An 8712-nucleotide genomic window follows, 5' to 3' on the forward strand; every position below is an offset into this window, starting at 1 on the left:
GTTTGTAATTTTACATAATATAAAATATTTTTTACGGCGATTACATATTTTCTTACGATATCTCTTTACGTCGGAAATAAGACAAATTTACGGAACGTAAAATTACGGTCAATTGATGTCAAAATAGAGAGGGGGTGAAGATTAACTATTCCTCACCCATGATGACGAATAGCGCGACCTTATATATATATATATATATATATATATATATATATATATATATATATATATATATATATATTGAAGTTGTTAATAACATATTATTGTGTTTGATAATATGATGTGCGTTAGCTGATACTAAAAATATGTGTGTTAGCTGAGACAATATTGTTCTCAGTTATTTTAGCTTCATGAGTAGCATCTTAATTAATTTTTAAAGCTCGTGGCAACGCACGAGCAGTCTAATAGCATTCTACTAGTTAGATACGATTAGACTGCCCGTGCGTTGCCATGGGTCAACAAATAAATTTATAAACAATGCTCATATTACTTTTCCCAAATGAAGACACTGCACGTAATGTTCGACCACAACACAAATGCAAGTGTCTTCTTTTCTATTCCAACAGAGGCCATACACCCCTCCGGCCTCTTTTTCTATTGAAGTTGTTGTTTCTAGCCCTCTTTGTCCATACATCAACCATCCTCTCAATCTATTGCCCCTAGACTCTGCTTGTGGCTTCTTTGTGGTTGTTTTGTTGTCTCACTCTACTACATATGTCGTGCAACGTGGAACATGATCAACAAATGATGAGATACAAGGCACCTCACCTTAGTACAAATCATAAGAAAATGTTGCATATGAACATGAAAATATTATTTCCACCACATGTTCATTCACAAACTAATAATGCTATGTTTATCTCTGGCTATGCTTCCATCTCCACCTAAGATGCATCTCCGTCACTTTATCCTACTAATACTTATTTTCCTATGGACCTCAAATATACATACAAGAATCACATGACGAGGTTGCATCATTGTCATTTCATCTCTTCTTTCACTTAAGCTCTTTTGGTCATTGCAACACCAGTCGTCACCCTTCTCCGAATCTGCCCATGTTTTCGTGTGGCTCCAAATACGCTCACTTTTTCTCCAAGTATTTCATGTCATATAAAGTTTGCAATTTCAGCCTCAAAATTTTCATTGTTCAAAATGCGGACGATTTTCAGAGATCATTTCTCCGAGAGTATAGTTATTTATGACCATGAATACCAACACATGGTAAGTTATTCAATGGAGTAGCTATGTTGTTGTGTTTGGAAAATAAGTCGAACATGCGTATATTGAAGCGAATCCCTGCATTAACAAACGCAAGAGGAAAAGATGACTACTCCCTCTAGACGGGTGCATGGGGCATCCACATGTTCCTAGATCATCAAGTTGACCAACACATTATGCAACACGAAAACTATGTGTTTAGGAATTTTATCTAAATACGAATTCAGCGTCTATTGCCCGCACCTTAGCCGTTCTAATCATTGCCCCCCTTACACCATATCACTGTCACCCTTTTCCCTCTCCCCCACCTCTCTCTCTCCCCCATTGCATCTCATCCCGACATTGTACCCTACAACCATCCATCCACTGACATCGTCTCACTAGTAGAAAGCAGGGCTTTGGTCCAGGCCTGGCTAGCCCATTAGTCCCAGTTCATTCACGAACCGGGACCCATGGGGGCATACGTCCCGGTTCGTGAGCCCAGGGGGGCAGCCGGGCCTCGTGGGGCATTGGTCCTGGTTTGTCTGGACCCTTTTATCCCAGTTCCAAGCACGAACCGGGACCAATAGGCCTTGCTCTTGGCCCACATCCATTGGTCCGGGTTCATGGCTGGAACCAGGACAAAGGGGGGCCTGTAGTCCCGGTTCCAACCATGAACCAGGACCAATGAGGTGGCTATATATACCCCTCGCCCGCGGGCAGAGCACTCCACTGCTCTCTTTTTCTGGCTGGCGAGGGGAGAGCTTTGTGGTGCTCTAGCTCACCTCCTATGCACACGAGGTGTTCGATGAAATGCCCGAGCCACACTACTTAAGCTTTCTCCTCTCCAAGCTCGACCTCCAAGCTCCATTTTCCTCAAGATTTGTCTAGGTTTAGCGGTCTGTCACGTCCCGTCCCCTTCTTCACCGCCGTCGATCGCCCGCGCCGATCTCGTCGCCGGCACCACCATGGTGAGCCTCTTGTTCTAATCTTCTTTCTAAAAAAAATCTTACTTGTATGACTAGATAGATACTTGTCTAATTTTTTTACTTTTCTTATTGCTTCTTACTATATAGTGCGATGATTTTGGTATCCTCCCCCGTCGGCCCTCGTCCTGTCTATGATTCAGATGTGGTATGCAAGCTATTTCATTACAACACAGGTAATGAATTTATAAGAGTAGGTAATAGCTATTTCATTACAACACATATTATGCTTTCACTTTATTTGTGTTTGTAATCTAATAAGAGCAGGGTACTGCACGACTTACGATGCGATGATTGGGCCTGTGGCGGCGGCTGCGGCTGGAGGTGTGATGCGGGGAGATGTTAAAAAAATGAGACAAACACAAGGGCTAATCCTCGTTGGCATTTTTTATAGGCGAAACTCTGCGAGCACCATGCGTCAAAGCCGGGGCTTGAACTCGGGTGGGCTGGCAGCTGCCCAGCCAAAGGGTTGACTGTAACACCCCGGGTGTCATGCTACAGTAATCTTCCACTAATGGTACCATGTCATCAGGTTTGGCTTAGCCAAATTGCCCCTTTAATAAATTAAAGTCATTCAAATTTCAAGTAACAAGTCAAATTCTTATTTCTTCAAACTGTCAAATATAAATGTTCGATGGGTTGCAAATATTCCCTAAGTATTTACCATGTAGGAGATAACATTAAATGGATTTTTAATTTTTCCCTAGAAATAATTAAAGTGAACAAGCATCCCTTATTATGCCCATTAAAATATGAACTTAATTTAAAACATTTCCAAATAACCCCCAAACTTTTTGGACAAACCCAAAATATCAGGAGGTAATTATATGAGGAGTTTCAACTTTAACTAAAATCATTTAGTAACTAAACTAAACACAAAACAATAGATAAATAAGAAAAACAATAAACAAAAAGAAGTGAAAACATAATACATAATCTGCTGTGCACTTTGGCCTCCTCACTACAGGAACCGGCCTAGCCCACCAGTATAACCTTCTTCAACTTCCTGTTCACCCAAGCGTCGTGGACGTAGAGCGCCCATCCATGGTGAGGATCGCCACGCGCCGGCCATCCGTGCCTCCTCGGCGAGGATAAGGCCGTCTTCGGCGTCCTAGGGTTCACCCGCGTCCACTCCCTCTCGCCGTTCTCCCTGCCTTCTCCTAGATCTATCGCCGCGAGCTCACCCAAGCAATGCCACGGCTGCGCCGCCGTCGTCACCGTGGCGAACGGCCCTCGCGACGGCCATGACCGTGCTAGGAGGGCCGCCTTCATCGACCTCGTCTCCCCCTGCAGCAGATCAGTGGAGATGCCTCGTACACCTCGCCATCTTCTTTCTTCTCCGCCCTGGCCACCGCGCCGTCCTCGTCGATCTGCCGCACCGCGACCTCCCCGGCTTCCTTGTGCTTCTCCCCGACACCGATGTGAGCCGCCGTCCATTCCCCCTTCTCCCTTTTCTTTCTTCCTGTCGCCGTAGGACGCTACCATTGATGCGCCCGAACCTCTCCGTTCGCTCCCGCGCGCGTGGCGTCACCTGTCGCTGCTCCCCTGTCGCGCTCGCGTGCTGCTGCCACTGCCCGCGCCTGCTACTGCGCCCGAAGCTACTGCGCCTGGCCGTCCCGCCCTCGCCTTGGCCGCGCCAAGGCGCGCCGCCACAGCCGCGTGCGTGTGCGTTTGCCCCGCCGAGCCCCCGCCCGCGCCTGCTGTTGTTTCGCTGCTCCGTCGCTCCTACTCGCTGCAGCTAGTTGCTTGCCGCTCCCGGACGCGCCCCACACGACTGCATCTGCCGCCGCCAGCCCGCTCGTCGCTGCTTTCCCCTGGCCGCCTACCTGCAGCGCTGCCGCTGCGCTCCGCCTGCGCCCACACATCGACCCGGCCCATGCCCGTCCGCCCGCTGCCACCCACGGCGCTCACTGCTGTTGTCGCCTCAGCTCCATGCCCCGCATCGCCCCTGCAGCACCCTCCCACGGCCGCACCCCGCTCGAGCTCTCCCGCCTCGCACCTCTCTGCTCGCCGTTCTCGGCCACCACCGTCGCCTCGCCTACGCGCTGTCCCCCTCGCTGCTCCCTTGCAGCCCATTCCCCCTGGCCGCAGCCGCTGCCGGCCACCCGCCCCGAGGCCGCCACCGGCCGTGGCCTCATCCCCTTCTGGGCGGTTGCCCGATCGGTCTCCCCACTCCGCTCTGCCCCGTACCCGCGTGCCCGTTAGCCCCCTCGAGCCTATGACATGTGGGCCCGCCCCAAGAGAGTTAAGAAAAATGAGATTAAAAATATATTTAGTTAATTAATTATGTTTAATTAAACTAACTAAACTTATAGTTAACCTAATTAAACTAATTAATATGTTAATTAGGTTAATCAGTTAATGTAAGACGGGACCCTCATGCCAGTTTGACCGGCCAATGGTCACAGTTGACCGCTGACATCATACTGACGCAATAAACATTTTCGAGTTAAATTATATCAGTTATTTCCATGAATTGATAAAATCTTTAAAAATTCATATATAAAATCCGTAACTCGGATGAAAATACTTTGTACATGAAAGTTGCTCAAAACGACGAGACGAATCCGGTTACGCACTCTAATCTTCTGCCACACATCCCTAGCATAGAGAACACACAACTTTCCTCCTACAGTTCATTTGTCCGAAAATGCGAAACACCGGGGATTCTTTTCCGATTATTTCCCCCCTTCGCTGGTATCACCTCCTACTGCGTTAGGGCACACCTGGCACCGTTACTTATCTTGTCATGCATTGATATGCATCTATTTGCATTGTATTCATTGTTTCTTCTCCCTCTTCTCTCCGGTAGACTACGAGACTGACGCTGCTGATGGTGCGCCGTTCGACTACGTTGTTGACGACCCCTCCTTGCCAAAGCAACCAGGCAAGCCCCCCCCCCATGATCAAACCTGATATCGCCTATTGCTTCTCTCTACTGCTTGCATTAGAGTAGTGTAGCATGTTACTGCTTCCGGTTAATCCCATTCTGCTGCATAGCCTGTCATTGTTGCTACTGTTGTTACCTTTATGTGCAATCCTAAATGCTTAGTATGGAATGCTAGTATTCCATCAGTGGACCTACATTCTTGTCCGTCTTCTATGCTATATTATCGGGCCATGGTCAGTTCGGGAGGTGATAACGGGTATGATACATTGCGGTGACTAAAGTCAGGTCGACTCGTAGAGTACCCGCAAGTGGTTCCGATGTGGGGGCTGAAAGGACAGGTGGCTCCATTCCGATAGAGGTGGACCTGGGTCCTCGAAGGCCCCCGACTATTACTCTGTGACAGAGCGACAGGGTAGGTTGAGACCACCTAGGAGAGAGGTGGGCCTTGCCCTAGTCGGTGTCTGCGGTTACTTCAAAATAACACGCTTAACGAGATCTTGGTATTTGATCTGCTTCTGGCCAATGGCCTGTACGCACTAACCAACTACGCCGGAACAATTATGGGCACTCGACGTCGTGGTATCAGCCGAAGCCTTCTTGACATCAGCGACTGAGCGGCGTGCGCCGGATTGGACCGTAAGCTGATACGTCTCCAACGTATCTATAATTTTGGTTTGGTCCATGCTATTATATTAGCTATTTTGGATGGCAATGGGCTTTATTTTACACTTTTATATCATTTTTGGGGACTAACCTACTAACCGGAGGACCAGCCCAAATTGCTGTTTTTTGCCTATTTTAGGGTTTCGAACAAAAGGAATATCAAACGGAGTCCAAACGGAATGAAACCTTCGGGAACATAATTTTCTCAACAAACGTGATCTAGAAGACTTGGAGTGGGCGTCAACAAAACAAGGGAGGAAGGCACGAGGCAGGGGGTTGTGCGCCTACCCCCCTGGGCGCGCCCTCCACCCTCGTGGGCCCTCCGTTGCTCCACCGACGTACTTCTTCCACATACCCACCCAAACATCCAGGAGCACCACGAAAACCGAATTCCACCGCCGCAACCTTCTATACCTGAGAGATCCCATCTTGGGGCCTTTTCCGGAGCTCCGCCGGAGGGGGCATTGATCACGGAGGGCCTCTACATCAACTCCATGGCCTCTCCGGTGATGTGTGAGTAGTTTACTTCAGACCTACGGGTCCATAGTTATTAGCTAGATGGCTTCTTCTCTCTCTTTGGATCTCAATACAAAGTTCTCCTCGATCTTCCTGGAGATCTATTCTATGCAATCTTCTTTTGCGGTGTGTTTGTCGAGATCTGATGAATTGTGGGTTTATGATCTAGATTATCTATGAACAATATTTGGTTCTTCTTTGAATTCTTTTATGTATGATTGGTTTATCTTTGCAAGTCTCTTCGAATTATCAGGTTGGTTTGGCCTACTAGATTGATCTTTCTTGCAATGGGAAAAGTGCTTAGCTTTGGGTTTAATCTTGCGGTGCTCGACCCCAGTGACAGAAAGGGAACCGACACGTATTGTATTGTTGCCATCGAGGATAAAAAGATGGGGTTTATATCATATTGCATGAGTTTATCCCTCTACATCATGTCATCTTCCTTAAAGCATTACTCTGTTCTTATGAACTTAATACTCTAGATGCATGCTGGATAGCGGTCGATGTGTGGAGTAATAGTGGTAGATGTAGAATCGTTTCAGTCTACTTGTCTCGGACGTGATGCCTATATACATGATCATACCTAGATATTCTCATAAGTATTCGCTTTTCTATCAATTGCTCGACAGTAATTAGTTTACCCACCATAATACTTATGCTCTTGAGAGAAGCCAAGTGAAACCTATGGCCCTCGGATCTATCTTTTATCATATTAATCTTCAAACACTTAGTTATTTTCTTTGACATTTATTTTACTTTGCATCTTTATTTCTCTTTATCATAAAAATACCAAACATATTATCTTATCATATCTATCAGATCTCACTCTCGTAAGTGACCGTGAAGGGCTTGACAACCCCTTTATCACATTGGTTGCGAGGTTCTTATTTGTTTGTGTAGGTGTGTGGGACTTGAGCGTGATCTCCTACTGGATTGATACCTTTGGTTCTCAAAAACTGAGGGAAATACTTACGCTACTTTGCTGCATCACCCTTTCCCCTTCAAAGGAAAACCAACACAGTGCTTAAGAGGTAGCATAAGTCTGTGATTGTATTAAGGGGGCTAGGTCTGCTTCCGGTCGCGTACGCAACATGTAGGTGTGCAATGGGCGATGGGCCGAGACCCCTGCGGGCATAGGATTTAGACCGGCGTGCTGACCTCTCTGTTGTGCCTAGGTGGGGCTGCGACGTGTTGATCTTCCGAGTCCGGGCATGACCCAGGAAAGTGTGTCCGACCAAAGAGGATCGAGCGTGTTGGGAAGTGTGGTGCACCCCTGTAGGGAAGTTTATCTATTCGAATAGCCGTGTCCCTCAGTAAAAGGACGACCCAGAGTTATACCTTGACCTTATCACAACTAGAACCGGATACTTAATAAAACACACCCTTTCAAGTGCCAGATACAACCTGGTGATCACTCTCTAACAGAGCGACGAGGAGAGGATCGCCGGGTAGGATTATGATATGCGATGATACTTGGTTAACTTACCATCTACTCTCTTCTACTGCTTCAAGATGGAGGCTGCCAGAAGCGTAGTCTTCGATAGGACTAGCTATCCCCCTCTTATTCTGGTATTCTGCAGTTCAGTCTACCTATACTATCCCTTTGATTAACACCAATGCATAAGTAGTGTAGATCATTGTTTGCGAGTACTTTGGATGAGTACTCACGGTTGCTTTGCTCCCCCCTTTCCCCCTTTCATTTCTTCTCGGTTGTCGCAACCAGTTGCTGGAGCCCAGGAGTCAGACGCCGAGGGTGCCTACTACTACGTGCAAGCCGCCGTCAACGACCAGGAATAGTTTAGGAGGATCCCAGGCAGGAGGCATGCGCCTCTTTTGATCTGTATCCCAGTTTGTGCTAGTCATCTTATGGCAACTTGTTTGACTTATATCTGTACTCAGATATTGTTGCTTTCGCTGACTCGTGTATGATCGAGCACTTGTATTCGAGCCCTCGAGGCCCCTGGCTTGTATTATGATGCTTTGTATGACTTATTTTATTTTTAGAGTTGTGTTGTGGTATCTTCCCATGAGTCCCTGATCTTGATCACACACGTTTGCGTGCTTGATTAGTATATGGTCAAACCGGAGGTGTCACATCGACGCGTCATCCTTTGATGCGAGGAGATGTTTGTTTCCTAGTATTCACTAGTAGAAAAAGGACCTAATGTGAGACACATTGGCCCCGGTTCGATTTTGGCCCGGTACTAATGGCACCATTAGTGCCGATTCGAACGGCTATGCATTAATGTCGGTTCGTGTTGAACCTTTAGTACCGGTTCGTGCCACGAACCGGTGCTAAAGGGGTGGTGTCAGGCTGGCGTCAGGCCGGGGCCCCATGATCACCTTTAGTACCGGTTCGTGGCACAAACCGGTACTAAAGGGGTAACCTTTAGTACCAGTTCGTGCCATGAACCGGGACTAAAGAGGTCTGACCTATAGTCCCGGTCGGAGACACAAATC

The sequence above is a fragment of the Triticum aestivum genome, chromosome 2A, assembly GCF_018294505.1.
Source record: "Triticum aestivum cultivar Chinese Spring chromosome 2A, IWGSC CS RefSeq v2.1, whole genome shotgun sequence".
Lineage (NCBI taxonomy): Eukaryota > Viridiplantae > Streptophyta > Magnoliopsida > Poales > Poaceae > Triticum > Triticum aestivum.